This window comes from Falco biarmicus, chromosome 3, assembly GCF_023638135.1.
Source record: "Falco biarmicus isolate bFalBia1 chromosome 3, bFalBia1.pri, whole genome shotgun sequence".
Taxonomy (NCBI): Eukaryota; Metazoa; Chordata; class Aves; order Falconiformes; family Falconidae; genus Falco; species Falco biarmicus.
The window spans coordinates 63698232-63721050 of NC_079290.1; positions in this window are offsets into that span (position 1 = coordinate 63698232).

Sequence of the window (22819 nt, forward strand, 5' to 3'; positions counted from 1 at the left end):
GTAGCCCCACCATGATATCTCCTATCTAGCCCCCTCCTGTTAATTTTTGCTGATTTTGTTTCCCCAGTATCTCCTTTACAGTTTGTCCAGTACCGTCTTTCTCATGCTGGGACTGAATAAGAGACTTCTGAACTGGGACAGGGAGGGAGCATCTCCCACCTACCCTGCCCTGCCCTGCCCTGCCCTGCCCTGCCTGGGAGCACTCCACAGGATGAGGAGGAGAAAGCTTGGCTCAACACTTGAAGCCTCGTTTAGAAGTGACATTTTAGCTGGCAGAAACAGAGACAGCAGGGGCCAACGCCTGACTGTCACTCCAGATGAACAACACTTGGTTGGTGTGTGAGTGAGAAGAGCCTCTCAAGCCTCGATTATTACAACACCCACACACAGTCCAACTGTGCTGGCAGCTCTGAAACTCTCCAGGCTAACCCTCTGGTGCCCAAACACAGACAGCAGGATATCAACAGCAAGATGAAGACCTGCTGCTCAAACACGGAGTCATTAGCCTTTTCCAGTTCAGCTGGTTTTATGTAACATATCCAGGACCTGGTTTCATTTGAGAAACCAGTATTGTTTGAGATCCTGAGGCCTGGGATCTGTTTACGGAAGGAAATGGCATGGACTGCAAGCGGTGCTCTGGGCATGAACACTTCCTAAATACAAAGGCATCCAAAACTGGCTCAACTTGTGTCTGGTAATAAAACAGTGCAATGAGAGCAAGAGTGCTGGAATTAGGTTTTTTCCCCAATTTTTTGTACTTCTGACTCGCAAAGCAGAGCTTTGAGTGGTGAGAGAGATGAACCAAACACCAAACCCCTCCTCTACCCCCAGGAATGCCTCCAGAAGAAAGCCTTACGCTGAGTTTTGAAGAGTTAATTCCCAGCTTAGGAAAACATTACCACCTGGGCAATCTTCGAGAAAATTAAGCCAATTCAGACCAAATTACTAGGAAGGAAAAAAGGTCTGCCTGAAAATAAGGCATCATAACATGAGAATGGAATGAACAGAAATTGACAATTTTGGGAAAACACATTTGGACACTACTTGTACTTTCTGCTTCTAAAACATTTGAATTTGGCATCATGCTTGTAAAGCAGATCACAGATGCAGACTTCTGTTTTGACTAAAATAAGCTCAGATTGAAACACTTGGGAAAGAGGTAGGAAAGGGTAACATTTGCCATTGTCTATTTTACTCCCTGTTAGTACCTTCCCACAGCATCTATTAGCTACCTTTAGTGCTTTGCAAAGTGTATTTGTTTAAACATTAAAAAAATACCTTATCTCCTCCAACTATATTGCAATACATGTAATAAACGTGGTTATATTTTACTAATGTACTGTAGTCTCTGCAGCAGTTTTAACCTCTGCTTTGTCCTAGTATTCATGAAAACAGAAAGTATTTAGTACCAATCACATTTCTCAGCTGGAATAACTACATTTCTCAGCTACATTCATTTTTGTTGTTGTCATTGAACTGGGAAAAAAGCTCAAGAAATATAGGAAAAGATTTCTATGATGGTGGTGTTTTCAAGGTTTTAATTTTTCTTCTTATCTTACAGAATCATAGAATCTTTGGGCTTGGAAAAGACCCTTAAGATCATAGAGCACAACCATTAACCAAACACTACCAAGCCCACCAATAAACCATGTCCCTAAGTGCCACAGAATTTGAAATACCTTTCTCTTTAAATGGGTTTATAGCAGAAACTGTGAGAGTACCTTAATGCTTAGGACATCGTTATAAAATTTACATTAATGTAATAACTGAAGTGCAGTGTTATTTTTTTCCCCCAAATGATCTTTTGTCACAGCAAGATGTCCAATTAAAAATTCTGTCTTGGCAGGTAGGAAGCAAACAGTCCTCTTCAGATCCACCTGTGTTTTCAGAGCAACAACATATTTTGCTGTTTTTTTCCTTTTTTAGAAGAAGAAAAAAAAAGATTAAAAAAAAGATATAAGGAACTTGAACGTCGTTCAACTAACAGAAAATGATAAAATACTCATGAATATAGCAGCTGATTTAGAGTTCAAAAGTATTTGGAAGAAGTGTGTATACAGATTATAGGGGAAGAAGAGTCATGTTTCTGCTACCCGTCTGCTTTTTGGGTATGCTTGTGTAGTATGGTGTCTATCACAACAGAATACCACACTGCTACAGAGAGGTGTCATTGGTCCTAAAAGAATCACAAGACCTTGTTAGTGTGAGTAGGTGTACCACTTGCTTTTTTGGGGTCTGAAGGCAGAACTGATTAAGTACCTTTATCTAATGAAATATCTGTAGGTGGTAAAAAATTGACACTGGAGGCATTAAAACGAATCGTTGGGCCTGTGCAGGTGTAATTCAGATAAAATCAAAGCATTAAAAGCATATTTTATTGAAATAGGTGAATTAGTGTGGGAAAGGCAGAAGACAGACTTATGAAAGTGATTTTGAAGGGAGAGAGAGACAGTTTCTCAAATACTGAATTTATTGTAGAGGCATACAAGACACTGCTGATTAAGAAAGTGACCATTCTGCTTGATTTCTACCATATTCAAGAAAACCAAACTTTGCCTAAAGCTTTTGTAATGAACAATACTAGACAAAAAACATTCCAGATTCTTATTTGAAGGAAACTCTGTCCACTCAGTCATAACTGATTTAGCACTTAAGTAAAATAACTACACAACTACACTTTTCTTAGAAAAACTATAGCTGTCCTAGAAACATAAACATTAGATCCAGAACCTAAGTTTGGATAATGTTTGGATCCAATTACATTTGAATAAAGTCCTTCTGTTGACTTTACATACATATGAGGGAATAAATAGGTATCTGCTCTTTTCAGACTCTTGCCTTCATCTGTGGTATTTAGCAGTGTCTCCTTTAGAGACAGTGGAAGTAAGAGAATAAAAACAAAAATATTTTGGCATTGTTTTTTATTGCACTATTTCATTGGAGAATATTTTCTCCCACAATAAATGTTCTTAAAATAAAAGTTGATTTATTGTGGTTATAAGTAGACACTTCCAATTAAGTATTTCCACCCCACCCTCCCCTTCAGGTGGGAAATTGTACCAGTTATCCCAGAGAGGTTACATTCTCAAATTATGATTTTTCTGGGAAGCTGCAGTTATGAGGAAAAAGAAACATCAAGAAGGAACCAACCCTAGGTGTAAGCGGGACGTTAGTATCCTGGACGAGACCCAGGAAGAGTCAAGCACTCCTAGTTACAGAACTGTGTAAGAACTAGCTGTTTTCTAGACGTGTGCTTTTATGAATTTCTGCTTTCTTTCCTTAGTCTTGTAACCCCGAGGGACAGAAGAGAAAAAAACCTGTCAAACAGATGAACTGGAAATGGGACAATTAGGAACAGCTTACATATTTCCACATTTCTTTTGCTGCATGCTCCCTTTCCTGTGCTGATTACTGCCTTTCTTTGAACATCAGCCAAATCCTGTCCCTTCTTACTACCTTCTGTTTTCCTTCTTTTCTTGTTGCCCTGTACCTCTTATGCTTTCTACCTTTCCCCTCCTGTCTTTGCTAGTCCAATAAACAACATCCATCATAACACAAAAAGAGAACAGAGCTTTTTATAACAAAATATGGTACTGACATAGTGCTTACCAACTATGTCTGTTCTTTCATCTTGCGTGAGTGAGTCTTTCAATAGTCTTCTGTCTTATTTATATGGCATGCTTTCTGGGACAGGGACAGCCTGACTTCTGTTAGACTAACTTTTTGAAGTACTTAGCAGATGGCTCTCTTCTCAGTTGGGTTTTTTTTTTTTTCCTTTTTTTTTCCTTGCTGAAGCACTTATCTAAGTGATATTATGTTCTACTCTATGTTCATGGCTGAACTGAAAGTTTCATTTTACTATATCTGGAGCTTAATTTAGCAAAGCACTAAAGTACTGACTTTAAGCATGACTAACTCCCCTGAATAGCATAGGAATGCTCATATATGTACATTTTTAGTTCTGTAAGAATCCTTTGGTAAACTGTGGTCCTATGGTATATATTCTTAATTTCCCCACTCTTTTCAGGAAAGACATCCTAGTCATGAGAACATTCCTAGTGATTTCGCAGCATGATATGAAAAATCAGAAAGTCATTACGATATGAAAAATCAGAAAGTCGTTATCATAGTCTGGAATGAAAAAGTAATCTGTGGTTCTATATATACACAATTTTAATTGTTATATTTAAAATTATTAATTTTAAAATTTTATTTTATGCAAAGTAAGTAATTGATGGACATAATAATGATAACAATGAATAACAGAACAAAATAATTATGCAAAATATTATCAACTGAATTGTATTCTTACCTTTTCCAGACTTGTGTTATTTCTTAGTAGCTAAGCATTGCTGAAATCAAGAACTCCCCCATTTCCACGTATTGATAAATATTTAAAGGCTAAAATTTCCTTTTTGTAAGAGAAGAACCAGACTGAAATATATATGACATATTTTCTCTGTGAATAATGCTTGTATTTTGTGGTCTTTAGAGTCCCATGAATTTTTCAGTAATTATTTGCTATTTTATCAAAATGCCTTCTATTTCCAAAGAGGTGAAAATTTTCACCAATTTTTCTATAACTGACTATCTTTAAGGAACTCATCCTGTTTATTTACTAGACAGACTTTTGCAAACAATTACCTTCTCTGAGTTTACTTACTAAACTGTTCATTTTTTTAAAGGTACGCATTTAAAATTATTTCAAAAGTTTTGTAAAAGCAAATAGTAGGGAATGCCAACTCAGTAAATCTTTCTGTTATGAAGTATAAAGAAGAAACCCATAATTTTAAAGACATTTTTGCCGTTAGTGTAAGCTAGTAGAACAATGGACATGGTTGGAATATCCAATGGAATAGCTGTACATCAGTAAGAAAAATTGGATGGTAAAATGTGAAAAGAATTGACGTGCCTTAATGTGCAACTATTTCTGAATCAGTTAATAGTTTTCATTGAATGATTCTTGAATGCCTGAACGTTTGTAAAAATTAATCAAGATACCATAGTAGTCAGTGATGGCTACAAACTACAGAGTCCTACATGAGAACAGGATCATTAGTCCCTTAAGCACCTGTCTGATATGTTTGTATTACACATTATCATCAAACAGCATAGCTGGAGTGGCAGATGGTTGCATAGTTATGCTGCAAAGCTTTCTGAACATTATCAACATTACTAAAGGAGCTATTTAATAAACTAAAAAGTGTGGCATATAATTGTAAATCTTCTCTGGACAATGAAATTGTTGATGAGGAAACTAATCAATAAATGTTTGTATGGATATCAGCAACCACTGTTTCTTATGCTTTATTATGCTTGAACAAGTAAGCCGTTTACACAACTCTGTATGTAAGCTGAAAGCTTTAATTAGTACAATGTCACAGATCTGTGAAGAATTCTGATCCAAATTAGTTATCAGTAGAAATATGAATGATAAATTAGAATAGTTTAAAAATATTTAACTAGATCCTCTCAAATCTGCTGTCTTGAGAAAGAAGTGACAAAGAAAATGGCAATCTTTCTCAGCATTCATCCACCAGTCTGGCTTTCTGTTGTATGGAGACTGCAGCAAAGCCTTAACATGTCTCAGTTGTAGTCACAATTCACTGTGGTGTGGGAAAGTTAAGGTGAAAACCAAAGAGACTTGCACAGAAGAAGGGCAGATGAGAGCTGTTGTTCTGCAGCTGAGCCTCCAGCTCAGACAGGAGAGTGCCGCAAAACTCTGCCCTGATTACTTGGGGATTAGAAGTGCTGAAAGAGTAAGCAAAAGGAGAAACAAAAGCTAGCATGTAAGAAGATTAAATTCCTGAAGCCTCCTTGCTTAGAGTTGAAACCTTTCTTGTATGGGTAAAAGCCCCGATGTTTTACAAAATGTGTGCAGAGCTGTATAGAAAGAACACTGACAGAGAAAAGGTTGGAGAGTGAGGATGGAGGGAGGGAAGCTGTCACTGCAGATGTGAGGACATATGGTCCATATGTTGAGACATGGGAAACAACTGGAACTGGGGGGTATCATATATCCAGGATTCATATACTATTCTCCTAAAATCAGCTGTAAATCTGGTTTGTTGTTTGACCAGAATCACCTTATATTCAGATAAATATGGTATATAACAAAAGGAAAACTACAACCACTATTAATAATTAATATAAATAGGACACTAAGAATGGTAGAAAGTTGATAAAGAAGGAAAAAGACATAGGGAAAAGCTCATATCTACTATACAAAAGAGATTTTAAACTACACTAAGAACAAAAGAAATCCTAATAATATTACTTTTCCCTTACTAGATTGAAACAATATATCACAAATAATACATTTTTCTCTTTTCTATTGAATAAATATTTCTGCTCCCTATTTAAAATAAATGAATAAATACAGTCGTTTCGCAGGATACCGATGAAATACTTCTCACACTAACAGTAAATCAGAAGCTGCAGCTTCTACACCTAGCTGTTTTTAAAGCAACAGATCTGGCCAATCTCCGGTCCCAAGAGAGTGAAAAATGAAAAGGGCGAGAAGCTTCCTAGTTCCTCAGTGTTGATCTCTAATACATCTTAAAACAATTAGGAAATTCCAGACAATTGAAAAGCAATTAAAAAAAAAAAAAAGAGAAAGTTAATAAAGTGTTTTAATTTAAAAAGGATACAAATGTGATGACTCCAATAGCTATACAATTATCACATTGATTCTGTGTAAAGTAATACGATACTTGAAGTGGGACTTGATTTATAGAAGTTGATAAAGAGAAAACAGTTATCTCCAGTTAGCGTTAGTTTATGAAAAACAGATACTGCCTGAAATAAAATTCTCTCAGATGAGTTCAGAAGTTAGACTGTTGGAGGAGTCAGTGTTGCTTTATTATTTAGCATTGCTGAAAACACTTTCCATGTAGACAATTCAGAAACTGACTTAAAATCTAGACGGGTTTGAGAGCAAAGTTATAGACAGTTTCAAAAACAGGTAGTAGTATAATATGGAGCTCTGGCCATCTAGGACATCCCAAAGAAGAATTAGGACTGACAGTCAGGGAATACATAAAGCACAGATACAAGAAAAGCAGAGGACTCTGATATAATATAAAAATATCAAATGTCTGGAAATAAAAGACTTAATTCAAGGCAATATTTGTACTGGTTTATAATGAAGTCTTGGAGTAAATGATTAAAGGCTGTGACTAATTCTCTAACACTGGAGAGAGTATTTACAGAAAACCCATAGCCTGGGATGATACACACCCTATGTGTGTGTGTATGGTAATAACAGTCTTATAAAAAAAACCAACAAAAAACTAACACACACACACACCCCAATTTAACAGACTTGTTCTCTGTAGGAACTGGACAGGTTGATCAATTAATTAGTTTTATCATGTGGTAGTAAAAATACACTTTGCTATATGTTAGTAGACCCATGTGAACCTTCTACTGGCCTCTGTAAATTCAGTATCAGACTACATTTATAACTATCTACCTACTGTGAGAAAGAAACAATTAATTGATTGTTTATGGTCTCCTTGCTGAAGGGGGAATTATTATTGTTTCCTAGACATTTAAATCAGAAGGGACTGTGAAATCGTTTAACTGTTTTCTTGCCTAGATACTGTAGATGATCAGACATCCTTCACAAAGCCTATATTATGGTTTTTCAAACTCCAATAGTCAAATAAAGATTGGCAAATAATTAACAAACAGAATTTCCATATTAATTTTTAGTCAAAGGTCTGGAAGAGTGGGGATTTAAAAATCGATATAGCAACACCATAAGCCACAGAAATTGACAGAGCCCTTCTATTTGAGAAAACTGAGCAGTTATAGCATTGTGCAGGTATTTGACTTATTTAAGACTTTATTATAATTTTAAAAAGCAAAATTATTTGGGGTTTAAGCTCAGGAATTTATAAGAATCCTTAGTCTATAAATTTAGAAGGAAAAATCTCATCATAGAAGAGAATAAGGAGATGGAGATGCCAGAAGGGAAGACAGTCACCAGCAGTAGGTTATGGCCAGACAAACCTGTGACTGAGCCATAATGGTTGAAGATGTCACTGGCTTTTAGCCCCGATCAGAAACTGACAAGTTATGGGCTTAAAGTCAACTCTAATGAGACTGAATTAGTCAGTTGGTTTAGTTCAAAACACCACTTAATGGCGCCATAAAGTATCCCATGACACCCTATCAGGAGTAAATCCTTATTAGTATTAAACACAAGTCCACTTGCCAGTTCTCATCAGAGAGGCAAGGACTTCCAGGGGCAGAGTGAAGTCCTCCAAAAGAGCCTTTTCATATGCACTCATCCATCCACACACTCAGACCACTGAAGCAAGTCTGAAATTCAGCATTCTGGTAATCATTTATTTCCAGGATGTATTAGAAGTGGTTTTGTACAGTTAGAATAGCCTTCCTGAACAATATAGATCCCATCTTGGGACATGAAAAACCATCTTAATATATCTTAGTTGGTCCAACAGTTGCTGCTGCTGGCCCTGGTGGCTTTTTTCCTCTTTCAGTACATATCAAGATCTCTATTATAAAATTTTTCACCATGATGCTGCTTTCAATTTTCCAAGATACAACACATGAATTTACAGTGGGAAGGACATCCAGTGACTTTTGTAAACTCTAGAACTGATGAAAGATTAGCTGATCTCTGCTATTTCTTATCATTTAAAATGAAACATTTCTGGAGTTAGATTTAAATTTGATATGAAAGATATATCTTAGGAAAATGATCACCTAACAGCCAGAATGTCTTACATAAGTTTAGGGATGCAGCAATTCTACACTGAATAAGCTTTTTGTGTAATAAAAAGCCAGATTTAAAATTAATTGCTTGTTTTTACCAAAACAGCACTTTATTTTATTACCAAAGGTTGTTAGTTAAGTTAACCTTTTACTGTTTACTGCTTTGCCTTCTAAACACGCTGGCTTGATTGCAGGCTGCTTTGTGCTGTCACTCTAAGACAAACACTCTGAGCTTGTTTATTCCTATTGACAACAGGTCTAAACAGGTTGGCGTAGCTATACTGTGATCAAAGAAGTAATCATTTGTGGAATGACAACGCACAGAGCGTTTGCATTATGCACTGTGCTTTTATGGGTGCTGCACATTAAAGCGAGGAGGAGATAATTTAGAATCTGAAGTCAAAAATCATAATGTAATTTGCACTCTTTGACTGGCTATCAGGAAATTATATGAATGGTAGTGGAAGCTGGCATTAAAACACTGATGTAAGCTTTAGTCATGTCATCTTTCAAGCATGCCTTTCTGATTGCATATTGAAAACTGTGGAACAGTGACCGTCCTGAAGTAGAAACAGTAGCAAAAGGAGCCCTTTATAAATCAGAGACCTTTTAAGAGTTTGGATGCCTAATTGTTTATTTCCAGCTATTGATGGTATGCTTTTTATAACTATATATATACATTAAGATAGAACAGTTTTCAGGAAGAGAATGAAATTAGAATATTTGAAATGTACACAAAATGGTTTGAATTAATATTGCAATCTAAAAGGGACTAGGAAGAAACATTAGCCAAGGGGAAAAAAAATCCCACATACAGTGGAAAAGAAACCACACCCTAAGGCTAAGTGGTTGCAAAAACTGTGGTTTTACCTTATTCAGGGGTCAACCATTCCTAATGTTTCAGTTTGCGCCACTTTTCTAATCTCAAGTTAGAATTTTAACAGTCAGGAGGCTGTTCATATCAAATGACCTTAGAGCAACTTCGAAGCAGCTTAACTGAGAACCCCGTCTCCCTGCCTGGGTAGCAGGAAGGAAGGGGCTCCTCTGGGGGCATCAGATCTAATCATTACTTCTGAAGTATCTATGCTGTAAATCTAGGAAGTCAAGTTAACTGCCTAAATTTGGGAATACTTTCCTCAGGGTGCCCAGAAGAACATGGCGTAATTTGACAGGACTTCAGCTTTACTCCTATGTGTGCCTTAGTGCATCCACTCTTTCAGACGAGAGGTCTGGATGTGACCTTCTTTCTGTCTGCTGTCCCTGAGGAGTCTGAGAGAGATGAACTGATGCTAAGGCCAGCTTTCCAAAGATGGAGGGAGTAGAAGTGTGAAAGACACTCATTTTGTGAAGCGTTGAAGTGAAAAGGACCAGTCCGCATGAAAGACCTCTGGATGCCAAAGAGTTCAGTAGTTCCTAAATTTTCCAGAGAAATTACCTAAAGAAAGAGCTAGGTCATTTGGACTGAAATGTCCTCTTCCAATCCAGTACCCCAAAGTGCATGAAACATGTTCGCCTTGGGGTTCCACAGCCAATATGCTCTAAATTTCCTCTCATGGTAAAGAGTTGCATTTGAGCAAACCCATCAGCATAATTCAAAGAGAGAAAGTGTCACATGGGATTAGACCAAGCATCAATCTAGACTGGTATCCTATAGTGGCCAACAGCATATGTTTCAGAGGGAGATATGAAACCTCTGTAGTGAGAAATTCTATAATGCCATGCAAAGGTTTCTTTCTATCCACACCATGAAATCTTGGAATATATTGCAAATTTCATATAAAAATATAATCAAATTAACATTTTTCCTGGTTTGAGGTAGGAGTGACATACACTGTGAAAAGCATTGAGTCTTCATTCCCTTCTGTCATTTAGAAGGAGATTTTAGAAAAAATTGAATGCTACTGTAAAATAAAAATTGGCTGTATATTCTTACCAGACTGGGACTTCTGTATGCTGAGTTAGGTCAGACTGGTGGACAGCTTGAAAGAAACTATCTCAGAAGGTCACAGAAAAGGATGTGAAGGTAAAATATTATGGTCTTTCTTGGGGTACTGCTAAGTCTGACACTTCATTTCTTCAAACCAGTGCAAAAAAACCCATAAGCCATAACCAATACTCCTGTTTGCCCTTTTGGATGTCATACATTAGGTCTGTCTTACTATCTGATAGCAATCTACAGAAGGAAATGATACTTGCTTTGATGAAGCTATTTACTCTTTATCATAAAAACCTTAGCTGTAATTATGAGAAGCAAGTAAGCAATATTTTCATGTGATGAAGCTTAACTCTTCAGTTTAATGGGAAATACAGAATATTTTGGCCATTTTTTTACACGCTTTTACATTGCTACATCTTAGTGTAATTTACATTACCTTGCTGCAGTAACTAGAGGTGAGCCAAACCTATGAGTTCAGCAAATCTGGGATGTATCCAAACTTGAAATAGTTGGAGGGCATTTTGCCTATCTTACAGTGAAGAAAGGGTTCTAACTCCCTTAAAATACAGTTCTTAAAATATTTGATTTAAACTCATGTAGACACTGGATTTGTTTACAGTCCTTATTAACCTTCCATTGAAATGATCAAGCAGGGTAACATGCCACCAACTTACTGTATGTCTAAAATCTGCTAGTAAAAAGTATATAAATTCTTAGATATTAAAGAAATCTCAATCCACTGTAAAATTATCAAGAGTTGTTGGTCCTGCTGCCAAAATGAAAAAAAAAAAAAAAAAATTAAGTGAGAGACATAAGGAATTTTTCTGTTCTTGCCTTCTTGGTTACACAGAGAAAAGTTTCACACACAGCACATTAGGAAAAAACAGAAGGTCTGTTCCTGCAGAAGTGTAAGGGGAACCTGAAGATCAGATGATCAGTGTATTTGCTATGACACTCTTCCCTGGACTGGATTTTGCATCCTTGACCAGTATCATTTACATATGGCATTAAGAACTCAGATACAGAAGGAAATGCATTTCAAAATAGCTTTACTCCAAGACTTTCCTATTTTGTGTTTTAAAGTCACATATGAATCAGCAATATTCCTTGCTGGACTTTGCACTCTGAAATGAGAGACTTCATTTCAAAAGCATTACAAAGAAGGAGGCCCACACTGATCTCTAATTTTTCTTGATTTTAGGCCTTTGACACCCTGGCCTTTATTAATAGAGCAGAACCTTTAGGAGATGCTCAGTCATGCACAGTCTAAAGGGAGGTGCTGGAACCATGATTCGCCAGATTTGAAAATACTTGCAAATCCATTGGCCTTCAAACTTGTACCAATTCCCTTCTGATTTGCAGCTTAAGACAAAGTATGTATTACACACTGGTTTCTAATTGTACTTCTTGAATTGCATTTGATGTGCAGGGACATCAAATAAGTGCAGATTTTTTTTCTGTTCAGCCTTAATTACCCTGCTGACTTGTACATTTCCCAGTTGTTAAATAAGCTTGGCTTGTGGCAAAAATGCCAGCTTTCTTATGCAGATGTTTTACATTGTGGCATTGAATCTTATTGGCATAAAGGGGGGGGGGGGAAATGAAATAATCTATATAAACAATAAGAAAAGGAAATGTTTACCTGAGGAACTTCAGCACACCTTCTTTTAATAATTATAGTTTACCAGACTTAAGCAAAGAAAGAAAGAAAGCGTTGAGAAGGTCCACTGATTTCTGATTTGGGTTTGAATATAAGTATAGTGTAGATGCTACTCAGAAAAGATCAGAAACCCAGAAACAAGTGTTCTAGTTATTGCATATTCCCAGTAGCCACTCCTGAATGATACATTTTTAAATGACCAAGCTATGTGTGAGGTAGCAATTTCCCCTACTTTTCCCCTTATTCCATTTCAGGCACAGATGCAGATGCAGGGACAGTCTAAGAACTAAGCTAGTCAAAGTGTAGTGAGAACAGATTATTTTAAATGTAAAGAGAAAAAAATGCCCAACCTGCAAATAATGGGTGTAGGACTGAACAGTATCTGCTGTGAAGGAGTACCTCTAATCACTGCCTCTATAATCTGAGCTGTGTATCTGACATGCCCCCAAACCTGTATCACTGAATACGTTACATATTTCTGCTTTAGCAAAACTGAGGAGTCCAGTCATCTCTAACCAAAAGTGTTAATATTACAGGCTGTGGAGACCTCAGCTAGTTCAATTACAGCACTCTGATGTATCTGGAAATGACTGCAATACTGCCAAGTTCTGAGAAGATAAGCCATTGTATATCAGGAGGTCTTCTGTAAAGGATGAGATGCCATCCTGGAACAAAGAAAAGCAAGCAACAAGTTCATAAACATGCATTAAAGTATATGGTGATGAATGTTAATTTAAAATAGTATGCATTAATAAGAAATGGGCAAGTTTGTATGACTTCCAGAAGATCTAGTTGCAATAAATTTTCTTACGACTTATCCACAGTACTTAGAAAACAAAACCCATTTATTTTAAACTATAAGTTTAGTATTCTATGTACTGAATGTATTGTTTATCAAGGAGAGTTTCATACAGTAGATTCTGCTGTCTGAGAGGACAGTTAAGTTAAAAATTTGATTCACTTGACCTCCTAAAAAGTGGAGGAGTGAATGATGAAACTAACGTTCATAACATACATATGGATATTTTTGTGTACACACACAGAGCACATGTAATCTCTAAACATATTTTAAAGAGACATTTCCTGGTAAACTGAGACTTGTTTCATTCTCAGTCTCCAAAGTGTCCAATAAAGCTACAGCAGAGTTAGTCACTTTTAATTACAAGGGAAATTAAAAACTATTGAAGAGTACAAACAGAACATTACAGTATTAAAAGAATATAAAGCTTCTGGGTATGAAACAAAGACAAGTCACATTCAGTAATTAATATAGTTAGCTGAATTACTGTGTTTTACTGGCCAAAATATGCCTGAGGATGTTACATAAGTTTTTTTTTATGTAATATCTGTTTATTTACAGGCATGTATACACATACATATACATACATATGTATAGGCCAAGTATTGTCTTTTTCCTGACCTTTTATGATCTCTGTGTTTTCATCTTTCAAATCAAGAACATAATCTTTATTTTTGCTGGAATTCATATTTTGCTGTTACTGAAGACTGCCTGGAATCTAGTGTGGACCTGGGTGAAACAGATGGAATATGTTCCATACTGCTGTGGAAATTACAGTACCTGCTGGCAACAGCTTACTGTCTTTCAGGAGGGCTGGTACAGCTCTACGTCTCTTCAGGAGCTGGGGAATATCTTCTGCCATGATGTAAGGTCAGAGGGAGTGCAGATATTTTTTTGATTCTGAGGAAAAAATCTTATGAGCAGAGGTAGAACAAAGCGTCACTGCTAAAAGATGAGAATGGACAGAGGTCACTGTATTGGATGTGTTTTCTTTAAGAGCATAGGACATGCACCCAAGCCTCATTTGAGGAACTGAAGAAAACCTCTGGTGCCTCTCAGGAATTTAGCAATAGGCGCCAAAATCTGATGACAGACCATAGTTTTAGTGGAAAATATCTACCCTCACAACTGACTACTAGGTCATATGTATTCCTTTCCCTACGCAGGACAGCAGGCTAGGGTGACAGAAGGCACTCCACCTATACCTGCTTAGTGAGAAGAAACAACTGAAGTTACACGAACTATGTTTTTTGCACTCATGAACAAAGTATCCATCCTTTCTCATTTTCCTGAACATTCAGTTTGTGCTTATTCCCCCAAAGTACCAACTAAAACAAGGTTATAGGCAGCTTTTAAGAAAAGTGTAGTTTATGTAAAACAAAAACAGTAACAAAAAAAAGGAAAGAAGGAAAACAAACAAAAGAAAAAATACAGCTAATACTGCTCCTCTAATTTTCAAAGCTGAAGGAAACCAGGCAAGCAAATACTAACAATGGTAGCTACACCCTGGCATGTAAGAGGTTATTGTCTCTGCTTTCAGGTTTGTATGTCCTCTCCTTGCACTTCATACTTCATAGATCTCATTTGCTATATGCTAATGAATCTACAGGCTTACAGAAACTGTTCAGTAAAAGTCTAGGGATAGGAAAATTTGAAATAACAGAGTAGCAGAGAGGAGACAGATTGTAAAAAAGCAAGTATTTAAACTACTGAGTCCTTTATTTGTAAAGAGTTTGCCTTAAGTCTAAAAACTTTTAAGCCACAAATACTTGTGGGGATCCATGCTTTTGTTCTCTTACCGATTTCTATCATTAAGTTACCAAATTTTTTTAATATTACTCAGAAAGTTCTACAAAACTTTGCACTGAATTTTGAAATATGTATTAATTCCAAACAAATCACAGTATATTTTGGTAGACCTATTATGCTTCTAGTGTTTTTTGAAAGATCATTTCAACAGCAAATACCTGGGTGAAAAATGTTTTAATTAAACTTATAGGGGTATGAAAAGTGGTCTTCATATTTAAGTAACATTATTCTAGGAACTTTTTTTTTCTGAGAGAAAAAATGGTATTTTTTTTGGCTATTACATTGCATAGTACTCATAGGACATCTTGTGTCCCTAAGTTCAGTAACTCCTGGATGCAGCAGAAAATGAATAGCTCCCAAATTCAATGGAAGTTCTTCACCAGCTGGTTACAATTCCTCTAAGTATGGTCAGCTGCCTATGCCTCTTCCTTCAGGACCAATGGGTCAGCCAAGAAAGAAGAGCCCCTCAGCACTTTGAACATACTGAACATACTGGTGAAAGAAGTCTCCAATTCAGTAACTCTAGATCTGTCACAATCCTGCAAAACATTTTGATCAAACAGTCTGATTGCCTGGTCATGGCTGGATGGACAGGGTACTCGTGACCCTGCCAGGAGTGTTTAGCCTAGCCATCTGTTCCTAATTTAAGACTTGTGGTCCAGAGATATCTTCCCAAAAATGTGGGTATTAAATGAAACTGATTGAACTTGCTGTACTAACCTGTGATTACACAAAATACAGGAGATGGTACTGGTGGCTGTACAGACCAAAAAATTAGGGGGGTTTGGTTGGTTTTTTTAGTAAGAGAAAAAGTGGCTGTTGCAATGATTGTCTGATGGCTATTTTTTCCTTTTCTTTATAACCGCCCATTAGGAAAAGGCCAATGATTTTCTGTTATGTCTCTTATGCTTGATGAAGATAAAATGGGATAGCTTATTTTCTGATAATCCCGTTTGAATTTTCATGGCTGCTGTATTTTCTACCTCTCTTCCAATAAGCTGATATACTTAGTAGCATAAGGTTGATTTTTCCCTAAGCACTTTGGCCTGTGTATTCAAACATGACAGCTCTTTACACCGTTTAGTCACCTAAATAACCACGTTTCAATCTTCAGAACGACTTAACATTCACAACTCATGTTGACACTGATGTGACTGGCAGAAACTCCATCATCTTAAAAAATGTTTTATATTTAGTCAAAGGTACATATATACTGCATGCATGCCCTGTTGATTTAATTTATATTTGTATATGTATAATATATTTGTGTATGTATAAATGTGTACAAATACCTGTCTGTACATGTATATCTGTACACACAATATACAAAAATGCTGTTTACTCTTAGTTTGGGAACACAGTGAATATGAAATCATGAAGTAAAACAGATCTAAGTTTTGTAGCTTTTTTTTTCCCTGTGAAAATTAAAGCAATATTTGGTCAGACAATCCATCTGTTGTGAAGCAGTTTCTTTATGTGGTAATGCTGGCTGATATCACCATGTTTGGCATGTTTGAAACTGGGGAATTGAGTCCCCACTGTGTAGTAGTCTTTTTCAGTAGTCTGCTGTGACATTTATATTACTGAAGACTATTTAAGGGATGCTAGAAGCCCTGGGAACCCAAACCTGTGTGCTATAAGGAATTCTTGCTGTAATTTTGCTTTTTGATTATGTCAGCACTTGCCAAGAGTTAGAAAAATCTCATTTATGCCTGAGGAGCAGTCCTGAATACAGAACCCTTGGGATCAGGAAAGTGATCTGTCAGTTTTGTACATCCCTTATCCCTCATACCCCAATTCGTGCCTGGTATTTCCTTCCTCCAAGATTTCTTTCTTCCTTTGTAACATATTCATAAAATATAGGGTAAGAATTTTTTTCTGTGAGAATGTGTAGACATTCAGGTATGCATAATGTACATCCAAATAATATATCCTTATATAAAACCTTTAAAAATTGTAGGCATGTAGTAAGAGTATGCTAATTGAAATATGGAGGCACTAAACACCTACTGAGAACACTTAATTTTTTAAAACATTACCGTGGTAGCAATGTGTCCCTTGTAATTCCAGATAATATGTTCCTGATTACCATTTTGCTTCTGAGCTCTATAATTTGAGAACAAATGCAAATGTAAGCCTCTATCTATTCTTATGGTCATATGTCATCCTAGCCAATTGGGCAATAAAACAGCAGGACCAGGCTGCTGTTAAATAATACAAAATGTGATGCATGAATATGGAGGTAAATGTGTGCTTATGTAAGTTATGCCTGTCCAATATTGTTTTGCATTGCATTTCTGAGGTAAAAGACAAATTTAACAAGTAGAATCAGCAGGTCCACATTTTATATAAGTCAGTATTTGCTGTGACATTTTAAATTTATGAACAGTTGCTCTGTATCCTCAAGAACTGACTTAAACGTTTGCCCAATTAGTTGTTTTAAGATAGACATTGTAGCTGACATTGATAAATCAGCAGAATGTGACAGTTATAGCTATCACAGAGTTTGTCAATATTTTATTATATATGTAGATACATAAATTAAGTACATGAACATACACGTGAAAAAATACATATGCAATCTTTCTAAAGATAGCTTGAAGGCAATTTTCCTAAATTTCACCATCATAGTGTCTACTAATACACCTATGAATGACTACAGTCTATAATAAACCAGTAAGGAATAACCTACCAATATCTAATCTAAATCTACGTATATATGTTTTATATATGTTAGTATTCCAACCTTTATATAACTAACTATAGATAACTATAAGCTCGGTTTAAATCAAGGGCACTTAAAGATGCCTTCTAATTTTCTCAATGACTCTTTAAGTCATAGAAGGATCAAGAAAAGAATCTCTTTTCACAATCTTTCAACATAAAGTCTTATGAACAACTGTCAAAAGGATATTTTAGTTAATGTTAGTATCTTGCAAAAAGTTTTAAAGAACATAGCTACAGGGGAAAGTGACATTACCTAGAATGCTTTACATAACAAATTATAAAGAAGAATGGAGGCCGATTTTCCTGTTTCTTACATGAAAGCAACTCCATTTCTCTAATTTTCTCTTGCACTAATTAATTCTTACGTGGTTGAAAAGGAAAGGACATGGTAGGTGTTAACATTCCATCCTTCCTTCCTTCCTTCCTTCCTTCTAGAACACAATATCTGAGCACACCTGAAATTCCCAGAAGGAAGCTTAGCAATGTATCCAGATTGATGTAGATAATATCTGATTCCTTTGTATACCTCTGTGTAGTTACAGCTCAGCTGTGTTCTTGCAAAACGGTCTCTAGTTTATTACAGGTCAGTGTGTATCCACAAACCAAAACATGGGGAACAATAAAGTTACAAAGTCCTCTGTAAGAAAGTGCACATTTTTTGAAAAGAAGCAGAATGCCTATTCATACAGGTAAGGTTCAAGATTACAAATACAAATCCTGTCTTGCAGTTGTGTCCGCACAGATATTAGGCAGGTATGTAATAAGCAATTCAATACTCCATTTATTGTAAGCACATATAAGAACAACTCCCGTTTCCTGACAATCTTTCAGGTATTGTCTTTCACTTTAGCTTTTTTTTTTTTTTTTTTTTTTTTTTGTGTGTGTGTGTGGAGACATTGTTTGTACCTATAGGAAAACTCTTGTACTAAACCTTTCCAAATATCCATTAATTCCCTTCTGCAGATTAAAGAAAATCACTGCTTTGCACACCAAAAGACAGGGACATCCATGAAGACTGGTAATTCTCACTTAAATAACATACATTACAAATTACATTGCACCTTTCCGGCATGGAATAGACAGGTTGGAATACTGTTTGATTCCCAAACAGAAAGGAAACTGGCGTGCTAGTATGTGTCCATATATACCTGTATATGTGTGTATACCTACATGAACAAACACTGTGAGGCCATGTGTGCCTTTATGTGGCTCTCCCTGACCCTGCAATGACTGTCTTCCACTCACACATGGCCTTTTGGCTTCTCCTGCAAGCCTACTTTGTCTCTCCTTGTATCTTGTGATAAGGCTGTGCAGCTCACCAATCTGGCAGGATACTGTTACCTTTTGTGCTTTTCCCTCAGTTTGTTTAGGGAGCTCTGCTGGCTTACAGGAGGGTTAGGCAGCCCCGAAGCTGGCAGAAGGAAGACCACAGACCACACAGTGGTATGAGGAAATCTCGCCATCTTGCGGACCATACCCTGCTGTCAAACCCACATAGCTCCAGATGCTTTATTAAAGTGCTTAAAAACCTGCTTTTTGTCAAGATATTGTAATTCTGTCGCCAGGGTCCTGTGTAGTGAGTAAATGCTCTGTCATTTACTTTGGTGAGGATAGGCCCCTGGAGCTACTAATGTGTTTAAAGATGTTTGTGCCTAGGCATGTGTTGAGCGAAGGCTTAAGTCCTCTGTTGGATAAGACTGAAAGTGCCTTAGCACCCTGCAGAATCAAGGGCTTTGAAATAATGACACTCTAAATCTTTTATATGGTAGGACTGATTTTTGGATTCTCAAAGGCCATGGCACCACCGGAGGTATGTGCAGGGGATGATGTGAAAATGGGATAAAAACAAATAGCTGGTCATCAGAGCTCAGTTCACAAAGATTTCAATTCTATTACTTTGCAGATTTTCTCACCTAAAGGTAGAAAATGTTTGCATCCAGAAACAGTCTTTATGCAGTAATATGTTTCACCTGGTGCTTGTTTTCCATGCAGCAAAATCATTTAGTGCGTCACTTTGAGTTTGAAGCCTGCAGAAGCATAATACAGGAGATGTATTGTTTCATCTCAGTACTTTGTGCAGTGCCTGAAGTCAGCAGGAATTCAGAAGACCTGAACTGCTGAACTTATCCCTAACAGGAGCCAATTGACAACATTCTTGCAGCAAAACAAAGAAAAGATGTAACCCTTGTACTCAAACAAGAATAAAGACGGAGGTGGAGATAAGAGCAGTAAGGTTATGGAAGTAAAACAAAAATAAAGGGAAATGAAGGAAAAGCAAGTCTGAGATTCTGGTTTCTGCTCCTCTGTGTGCTCTTCCATTTTACAGCTAGCCTTGTCTCCTGTGATTTGCTTCCCTCACTTAGGCATGCCAGTACTACTCTGAACACTGAGAGTAAAGCATCTCAGGATGGGTGTAATGAGAAATCTGCCAGTGTGTCACTTCTGTCTCTGCCAAAATAGAGGTCAAAATCTGCTTTCAGAATGCTTGCTCTAGACTGAATAGCTCTTCTGTCCTGCTTCAAAGCTGCATGACACCAGGAATGCCAAGCATGGCTAAGGAGCTTGGCTTCAGTACTGCTGTTGCTCTCCTGCCTGTTTGCATGCTGCCTGTGGTGGCCCAGATGCTCACCATGTTGTGGGCGTTGCTGGAGGGCTCCTGTGGGTGGTGAATAGCCCTTGAAAAGCATTAAATCCTTGAGAATGCAGCAATATGAGGCTGTAACTCTCTGGATACATGGACTTTTGCAAAGAAAAATCTAAGTATGTGTCCTTTTGATTATAGTTATTCTTTTTAACAAGTAACGAAGAATTTGAAAAAGTCTTAATCTGAAAAGATAATTAAAAAGCCCCTGTAATGTCACATTCTTCTACAAGAAAAATCTAGAAAGCTACCTTTATTGGATTTGTGTGGCAAGGTTTTGGTAGCAGGGGGACTACAGGGGTGCCTTCTGTGGCAAGCTGCTGGAAGCTTCCCCTTTGTCCAATGGAGGCAGCGCCAGCCGGCTCATAGACAGACCTGCTGCTGGTCAAGGCTGAGCCTATCACCAGTGGCGGTATCGCCTGTGTGATAGCACATTTAAGAAGGGGTAATGGCAATGCTGTGCAATGGCAACAGCAACAGAGAGAGGAGTGAGAATATGACAGCAACATCCCCGCAGCCCCCCAGGTCAGTGCAGGAGGGGCAGGGGGGCTCCAGGCACCGGAGCAGAGATTCCCCTGCAGCCCGTGGTGAAGCCCACGGTGGGGCAGGCTGTGCCCCTCAGCCCGTGGGGGTCCATGGTGGAGCAGATCCCCACCTGCAGCCCGTGGAGGGCCATGGTGGAGCAGATCCCCACCTGCAGCCCGTGGAGGACCCCAGACCAGAGCAGGTGGGTGCCCAAAGGAGTCTGTGACCCAGTGGGAAGCCCACGCTGGGGCAGGTTTGCTGGCAGGGCCTGTGACCCCGTGGGGAGAGGAGCTCAGGCTGGGGCAGGTTTGCTGGCAGCGCCTGTGACCCCACGGGGGACCCACACTGGGGCAGCCTCTTCCTGGAGGACTGCCTCCTGTGGGAGGGACACCACTGTGGAACCAGGAAAGAGTGTGAGGAGTCCTCCCTCTGTGGAGGAAGGAAAGGCAGAAACAAAGTGTGATTTACTGACCCTCATTCCGAGTCCCCCTGTGCCATGGCGGGGGGCATTCATAATTTACTGTGTTTGTCTTCCAGAGCAACTGCTATGTGTACTGAAGCCCTGCTTCCCAGGAAGTGGCTGCACATCCTCTGCTTACGGGAAGTAGTGAATAAACCTTTTGTTTTTCTTTGCTTCCAAGCACAACCTTTACTTTTGTATTATTAATCTGCTTTTATTTTGACCCATGAGTTTTTTTCCATCTTATCTTCTGACCTCTCCCCCCCCTCTCCCTCCCCCAGTGAGGAGGGGAGTGATAGAGTGGCTTGATGGGCACCTGGTGTCCAGCCAGGGTCAACCCACCACACTACCCAAACCCAAAGGAAAATGTATGTTTCAACAGATCTTTCAGGTCTAAATAACCACTAACATAATTGCAGTGTGCTGTGGCTCGAATTCTAAGAGGGAGAAATTAAATTCTGAGAGTACTGAACAGTGTTTTCTTTAGTCATATTATGAACAAAATCAAGAACCCTGAGTAGGCAGAATTATCATGGAGAAAGAGCTACATCTTTGGCCCCTACTATTTCCACTTTGTATTTTACTTCTAAGCCACTATTTGGTAAAGATATTTTCCATGTTGCTAAAAGAAAAATTGAATTAAGGTCAATTATTTTATTTTATCCATTGTTGGAGCTGTTTATTTGATTCTAAATTAGTGGAGTTAGCTTGCTCTATTTCTTATACTGATTATCTCATGAAAGTACCCTTAGTTCAACTCCATACTATTTCCATTTTCTCTTTGTCAATTTTTCATGTATGATTAGCACTACCTTCAGAAAATTCCTCCACTACAGAACATCGTATTCTGTATAAGTGAATTTTCTCGATCCACTGCTTTTTTCTCTTTGTAACTCTTTGAGTTAGATTATTAAATTATACTTCTTCTTCTTCAACTTCCAGATCACATAGCAAAGCCACAGGAGATGCTTCACAATACTGCCTATTGGATGTGCTTGAAGCTTGATATAATTTTACATAAATTATTCGCATTATTTTTAGAAAAGTGGTTCTGTGTTATATACGGGGTTTTATGGAGCTACATCTTAGAGCCAGTTCACTATTAAAAATAAAAATGTAAAAGTGAATTGTCACTTAAGCTGAAATTCTATTTTATGAAGTATAGGTCATTTCTTTTATATGACCGTATTGGCAGAATGAGTCATCCTTCTAAGAATATAACCAGATTATCCTGTGGTTAACTGAGTGTAATCTGCTTTCTGAATGTTTTGCCTCTTACATCCTCTGGTCTGAAAAGGGTTTCTCAGAAGATGTGGAGAGTTTAAATCTACAGTTCTACCAGCTGTGCCTACCAGTTATGCACATGCTACCACAATAATATGAGCAAAAAGCAATTCCCAAAACAAAATACTGAATGCAAACACCTTACACTGAATTAGACAGGGCAAGAAACAAGTCAAGCTGAACAAACAGTAATAGTCCATGAATATTAGTTCAAATTCAAAAGCCAGTTTTAA